An 8,191-nucleotide genomic window follows, 5' to 3' on the forward strand; every position below is an offset into this window, starting at 1 on the left:
CCATCATATTTATTATTATATTCTGATGAGTTGTTGAATGTTGGTTTGTTTGATATATAGTAGTGGTCAAAATTGTGGAAGACTTTTGGGAAAAAGTATATTTCAGAGGTTTGATGGCTCATAACACCACTTCTTTTGGAATAATATCATAAAATAATGTATCAATGGAAAGATAATTTAATGAAGACTGCAATTCAACAAAGGTTGTTCAATTACCCATATTCTATCAAACGTTATAGCCAAATAACTAGAAAAAGGAAGCACAACTTGCTTAGGTTGACTTTTGTCGGTGTGTTATGTGATTGCTATCAAGTTGGTTGGGGGGTTTTTTGTTCTTTCATTTAGTGAGGTTGTAAAACATAATAAAATTATAGAAATGGCACAAAGAACTAGGATATAGTTCCGTTCCACCTTAAAAGAGTCAGGCATGATTGTTGTGTGTCACATGCCTGTTTACTTCCTGCTCACTGGGAGTTTCCGTTTTGTATATAGCTTTTGTTCCGAGTGTTTTCCTGGACACGGAGGCAAGCAATCATGTTTTCCTTTTGTTCTGATCTACATTGAATAAAGCTGTAAATATGCTCTCCTGTCAGTGTAGAAACTCTGCAAAAAGGGTGTGCACAAGTCTCGGAATGTGTCTGAGGCTCGTGTCGCTAATTGACTGATGCTGTCCTATGGGAGACCGGGAGATTGTCTGGAGACGACGTGGAGGCTGCCTGCTGGCCACGTCTCCTTGGCAGTATCCCAACAGACTGGTCACCCAGAAAGCGATGTAAAATTGTACTATTAAGTGAACAAGGCTACAGTTATGAATAGATTAGATGAAAGATTGGGAAAAACTTAACCAAAGCTGGCATTTCTATATTATTGAAGAGGTATAAGGAGACTCAGCCACTACAAAATCAGACTGGTTAAGGCAGGAAAAGGTGCACAAAGGAAGTGACGATCAAAGAATGGAGACTCTCGCTACCTGACAGAAGAAAATCATCTTGGTGTATACAAGATCACATGGCGAGATGTAATGTGAAGTTGAGTGCAAGGACTGGTCTAAATGTTAGAATTCTAAGGAAAAAGCTATTGTTATCTCTAAAGCATGAGTTTGACCAAACTGCGGGAGGCAGTGGAAGACAGGAGTGCCTGGCGTGCTCTGGTCCACGGGGTCACGAAGAGTCGGACACGACTAAAGAAAATCTCTCAAGCAAAGGTTGAAAAGATTAAACCCATGTTAACTGGACAGCGGAACAATGGGACAGTGTTATTTGGAGGGATGAGACCCAAATCTCCTTGCTTGGTAGTGATGGCATGAAATACACAAGGGGGGAAATCAGAGAAGATTTACATGCTACTTGCATTACACCGACCGTGAAACACCCAGATAGTGTGATGATCTGAGGTTGTATGACAGCAAAAGGTGTGGGAAGAATTTTCGTCATCAATGGGAATGTAAATGCCCCCAAATACATAAAGGAAATACTTTAGCCCAAACTGAAGCCTTCCACAGGTGATCTTTACTCAGATACTGAAGCATTTATATATATTTATATAATTATTTATATATTTATTTTCTATTTCAACAGGACTCAGCTCCATGTCCTGTTGCTGCTGTGTGCAAAAGGTGCTTTCAAGATAATCCAATTTCACTGCCGGAATGGCTTGGGAATAGCCCAAACATTAACGCAATCAGAAATCAATGGAGCCAACTAAAGAAACTTGTTTGTTAGAAGCAATCCAGCAATAAAGGCCAATTAACAGAGGCAATAATTCAATCTTGGTTTCACATTCTTACAGCTGCAGAACCTTACTAGCTAGCAGGACCAATGGGGAAGGATGATGGGAACTGTAGTCCGGGAGCTGCTGGGGACCCAAGTCTGGGAAACCTTGCTTCAAAGCAACTTCTGCGCTTCACCTGCAAAGATGGGACCTGTCCATGTTTGTATTTTCTTGCATTTTGTTTTCCTCATGACCTTTGTGAGTTTATTTTTTTATTTTTTAAGAGAAGAATAAAAGGTTGTGTTTGGGGGGGGAAACACCAAAAACTTGGGGGTGGCATCCTCAAATATTTTATTGGGGGATGGGTCAAAGACCCCTAGGCCTTTAAGGGTTGTAGCCTATTCCCTACACCCACAGGTCTCAGGATGGTTACAACATAAAACACAACATAAAAACACAAAACATCACATGTTAAAAGGGCATTAGATTTTTTTTTCAAAAAAATTATTTATTAATGTTCTTATGTTACATTGGTAAACATTATCATGTAACAACACAAAGCTTATTATACTATAATTTTCAACATGTATACAAAGTTTATATGCTAAAAGAAAAAGAAAACAAGGACAAAAATTATTCCAAAATCATATATGTTTTGGACTTCCTGTCTATCCCGTTGTATATTCCTTTTTCACAAATGAATGTGCTCTTATTACTGTATATTTCTTTACATTTAATCTAATACATTCCTATATCAATATGTACCCTTTGACTTATTTCTCAACTCAGTCTCTTTCCAACGCCAATTGAATGCTAGCATAGACAGCGAACCATTACTGTATTTTTGAACATATATCTGTCCCACTTTTCCATAAATTTTTGTTTTGAAATGCCTCTCAGGCTATTTGTCAACTGCATTTCAGCAAATTCTTGTAGCTTGTTATGCCAGTCCGTTATTGTCTTCCTTCCACCCCTTTCCCACCAAAGTCCAAGCTGCAGCCGTTGCATATAAGAATACCTCTCTAAAGGCATCCGGGATGTCCCTGCCAACAATACTTAACAGAAATCCCTCTGGTCTTTTTAGAAAGGTTATTCCAAACATTTTTTAAAACTCAACATAAATTAAGGCCCATAACACTTTGATTTTCATACACGTCAATTAGCCAAAGGCCTGGATTCTAAAGCTGTATAATGGTTTTTCCAACCTTTGTATGGATTCTTTGATGGGAAGTGAGATTCCGGCTGTTACTGAAGCTCTTTCAACATTCCACACACTGATAGGGTTTCTCCACTGTGTGAATTCTTTGATGGGAAGTGAGAAAGGAGCTATCAGTGAAGCTCTTTCCACATTCCACACACTAATATGGTTTCTCCCCTGAATGAATTCTTTGATGGGAAGTGAGATTGTGGCTGTGACTGAAGCTCTTTCCACATTCCACACACTGATAGGGTTTCTCCCCTGAATGAATTCTTTGATGGGAAGTGAGATCGTGGCTGTGACTGAAGCTCTTTCCACATTCGACACACTGATAAGGTTTCTCCCCTGTATGAATTCTTTGATGGGAGGTGAGAGAGGAGCTATCATTGAAGCTCTTTCCACATTCCACACAGTGATAGGGTTTCTCCCCTGTATGAATCCTTTGATGGGAAGTGAGAGAGGAGCTATCATTGAAGCTCTTTCCACATTCCACACAGTGATAGGGTTTCTCCCCTGTATGAATTCTTTGATGGGAAGTGAGATTCTGGCTGCGACTGAAGCTCTTTCCACATTCCACGCACTGATAAGGTTTCTCCCCTGTATGAATTCTTTGATGGGAAGTGAGAGCAGAGCTCTGACGGAAGCTCTTTCCACATTCGACACACTGATAGGGTTTCTCTCCTGTATGAATTCTTTGATGGGAAGTGAGCTCATAGCGTGTCCTGAACCTCTTTCCACATTCCACACACTGATAGGGTTTCTCCCCTGTATGAATTATTTGATGGGAAGTGAGATGGGAGCTCTGACGGAAGCTCTTTCCACATTCCACACACTGATAGGGTTTCTCCCCTGTATGATTTCTTTGATGGGAAGTGAGATGGGAGCTCTGACGGAAGCTCTTTCCACATTCCACACACTGATAGGGTTTCTCCCCTGTATGAATTCTTTGATGGGAAGTGAGAGAGGAGCTATCAGTGAAGCTCTTTCCACATTCCACACATTTATAGGGTTTTTCCCCTGTATGAATTCTTTGATGGGAAGTGAGATGGGAGCTACCAGTGAAGCTCTTTCCACATTCCACACACTGATAGAGTTTCTTTCCAATGAGATTTTGTTGATGGGAAGTGGAATGGGAGCTCTCACTGCAGCTTTCTCCACACTCCACATTTTTACCTGGCTTCTCCTCTCTTGGGATTTTGTCATGGTCCCATTTGTTCTCGATTTCCGATACATAGCAATCTGCAATGGAGACAAAAAGGGATAAGAGCCTCTGGAATAAATGGAGAAGAATTGAAGGGAGTTGTGTCATGTGACAAAGACACATGAGAGCAGAAACAGGGAACAGGCTGGGAGGTCCACAATCATTTGTGTCTACTAAAATCATTCAGGCCTAACTGCTAACTGTTGAGTCACTCTGACATGTGACTTGGCAGCCATTTTCTCTCTGTGTTCTCTGTATGATTTCAGTCAGAGTCAGTCTGCCTCAGTTGTGAGCAGAGTCAGTATGTAATCTCAGTCAAACTGTTTGGAACCATGTTTTTATGAAGAAGTTTATTTTAACTCAGTAAAGCTCTTATTCTTTCACTTAAAAACTCAGCATTATTAATTTACACTGTGCGTCAAATTGGGTGTGTGTTCGTTACCTGTGTTGTTTGTCATTAACCAACATATTTATTATTGGATTCCGATGAATTGTTGAATGTTGCTTTCTTTGATACACAGTAGTGATCAAAATCCCCTTCATATTTCACTGCCTTGCCGTGGCGAAGGGACTTGAATAACTCAGAGAAGCTATGCAAAGAAATAGAGGAAAACAATAGAATGGGAAAAAGCAGAGATCTGTTCAAGAAAATTGGAGATATGAAAGGAACACTTTGTACACAGATTACCATAATAAAGGACAAAAGTGGTAAGGACCTAACAGAAGCAGAAGACATCAAGAAGAGGTGGCAAGAATACACAGAGGAATTATACCAGAAAGATATGGATGTCTCATACACCCCAGGTAGTGTGGTTGCTGACCTTGAGCCAGACATCCTGGAGAGTGAAGTCAAATGGGCCTTAGAAAGCACTGCTAATAACAAGGCCAGTGGAAGTGATGATATTCCAGCTGAACTATTTAAAATTTTAAAAGATGATACTGTTAAGGTGCTACACTCAATATGCCAGCAAGTTTGGAAAACTCAGCAGTGGCCAGAGGATTGGAGAAGATCAGTCTACATCCCAATCCCAAAGAAGGGCAGTGCCAAAGAATGTTCCAACTACCGCACAATTGCACTCACTTCACATGCTAGAAGGTTATGCTTAAAATTCTACAAGGCAGGCTTAAGCAGTATGTGGACCGAGAACTCCCAGAAGTGCAAGCTGGATTTCGAAGGGGCAGAGGAACCAGAGACCAAATTGCGAACATGCGCTGGATTATAGAGAAAGCTAGAGAGTTCTAGAAAGACATCTACTTCTGCTTCATTGACTATGCAAAAGCCTTTGACTGTGTTGACCACAGCAAACTATGGCAAGTTCTTAAAGAAATGGGAGTGCCTGATCACCTCATCTGTCTCCTGAGAAATCTCTATGTCGGACAAGAAGCTACAGTTAGAACTGGATATGGAACAACTGATTGGTTCAAAATTGGGAAAGGAGTACGACAAGGCTGTATACTGTCTCCCTGCTTATTTAACTTATATGCAGAATTCATCATGCGAAAGCCTGGGCTGGATGAATCCCAAGCCAAAATTAAGATTGCCGGAAGAAATATCAGATATGCAGATGACACAACTTTGAGGGCAGAAAGTGAGGAGGAATTAAAGAACCTTTTAATGAGGGTGAAAGAAGAGAGCGCAAAATATGGTCTGAAGCTCAACATCAAAAAAAGGAAGATCATGGCCACTGGGCCCATCACCTCCTGGCAAATAGAAGGGGAAGAAATGGAGGCAGTGAGAGATTTTATTTCCTTGGGCTCCATGATCACTGCAGATGGTGACCGAAATTTAAAGACGGACAGACCCTGAAGCTGAGGCTCCAATACTTTGGCCACCTCATGAGAAGAGAAGACTCCCTGGAAAAGACCCTGATGTTGGGAAAGATGGAGGGCACAAGGAGAAGGGGATGACAGAGGATGAGATGGTTGGACAGTGTTCTCGAAGCTACGAGCATGAGTTTGAGCAAACTGCGGGAGACAGTGGAAGACAGAAGTGCCTGGCGTGCTCTGGTCCCTGGGATCACGAAGAGTCAGACACGGCTAAGAGATTAAACAACAATAACAGTGGCCAAAACTGTGGAAGCCTTTTGGGGGAAAAGTGTATTTCAGAGGTTTGATGGATCATAACCCCTCTTCTTTTGGAGTAATATTATAAAGTTATATATCAGTGGGAAGATAATTTAATCAAGAATGCAATCCAAAAAAGTTTGTTCAATTATCTGTATTCTTTCAAACATTATAGCCAAATAAGCAGAAAAAGAAAGCACAACATGCTTAGGTTGACTTTTGTCAGTGTGTTACGTGATTGCTAACAAGTTGGTTGGTTGATTGCTAACAAGTTGGTTGGTTTTAAACGGCATTTCCGTGCGCTGCTCTGCTTCGCCAGAAGAGGATTGGTCATGCTGACCACATGACCTGGAAGCTGTACGCCGGCTCCCTTGGCCAATAAAGCGAGATGAGCGCCACAACCCAAGAGTCGTTCGCCACTGGACTTAGCAGTCAGGGGTCCCTTTAACTTTAAACGCCCCCCCCCCCAAATACATAAACGAAATGCTTGAGCCCAAACTGAAGCGTTCCGCAGGTGATCTTTTCCCAGATACTGAAGCATATTTATTTATTTATTTCAACAGGATTCAGCTCCATGTCCTGTTGCTGCTGTGTGCAAACGGTGCTTTCAAGATGATCCCATTCCACTCCCGGAATCGCCTGAGAATAGCCCAAACTTTAATCCAATTGGGTTGGATTAAATCTATGCAGCCGACTAAAGAAACTTGTTAATCAGAGGCAACCCAGCAATAAGGCCCAATCAACAGAGGCAATAATTCAGTCTTGGTTTGGCATTCTTACAGCTGCAGAACTAAAAACTTGATTCACTTCATGGGAAGGTATTGTAAGGCCGTAATGAAAGCTAAAGGTTACCAATAGTTACCAAAGGTTTCATGTTTTTTCTTTATGACTGCTGTTCTAATAAATACTCCTTCATAAAAGTCATTGCATTACATTCTTCATTAAATTATCTTTCCATTGCGATATAATTTTATGGTATTACTCCACACAAAAGTGGTGTTAGGAGCCATCAAACCTCAGAAATACACTTTTCACAAAAGGTTTCCACAATTTCGGCCACTAGTATAAGTTGTTCATTTTAAAATTAATGTTCTTTTTATATGGAATCAGATTATTATTATTTATGTTTCATGATGATATATGTGTTGGAAGCCGCCCAGAGTGGCTGGGGCAACCCAGCCAGATGGGAGGTAGAAATAAAAATTATTATTATTATTACTACAGTGGTACCTCGATTTAAGAACTGTCCTATTCCGGAAAAGATTAAGTTTGTAAACCGAGGTACCACTGTATTACTATTACTATCATCATCATCATCACTGCTACTACTACCTGAGATTCCATAAGCCTAGCTCTTCTCTGGGATGGATTTTGTTTGGCCCAGTCATTGTTGGCTGTTTGCAGTAAGGATAGCGCTCCGGAGAGCTTGCTGGGGAAACCATGCATTAAAAAAAATGGACTCAAAAATAACTTAAACAAGGTTTTAATAAGAAAAACAAAAACTCCTTTTACACTAAATACATTAACAACCAAACCAGACCCGACCACCAACCCATCCCCCAGGGTAATGGGAGAGCTAGGTGCTGCTCCTTATATACTACACCCAAATGCTGACACACCTTAATGAAATACAACTCAGCAGCACCTGCTATGTTTCACAGCTGTAAAGCTGGGTCTCGTTATCTTGCTCTGGCCCTTGCTCTGGCCCTTTAAAGACATACACATCGGGTGGAACAATGATGAACCTTTACATTTAAAGAAACCATTCAGCATTCATGGCATCCCCTCCATCTCCAATGTCCGTCGTCTCTTTGGTCAACCCAAGACTGACAGGAGCAAAAACAAAAACCTGAAGCTACTTATCTTTCCTAACAATTCTGAAGCTGACATTTAAGATTGCCTCAGAAGTTCAGACCAGCCCAATCCTGGTAGAAAAAGGAATAATTTGAGGAAGATTGTTCTAAGAAAAAACTGTAATTTACTCTTTATTGTGGGGGTGTTAGGTTCCCAGGTGTTAT

At 40.9% G+C, this 8,191-nt stretch overlaps 1 pseudogene; it reads right to left on the bottom strand.

Moving 5' to 3' along the window:
• Positions 1-2,894: 2,894 nt before the first annotated feature.
• On the bottom strand, positions 2,895-4,567 carry LOC128412318 (zinc finger protein 420-like; annotated as a pseudogene).
• Between the last annotated feature and the right edge of the window lie 3,624 nt (positions 4,568-8,191).

Source organism: Podarcis raffonei, chromosome 4, assembly GCF_027172205.1.
Source record: "Podarcis raffonei isolate rPodRaf1 chromosome 4, rPodRaf1.pri, whole genome shotgun sequence".
Taxonomy (NCBI): Eukaryota; Metazoa; Chordata; class Lepidosauria; order Squamata; family Lacertidae; genus Podarcis; species Podarcis raffonei.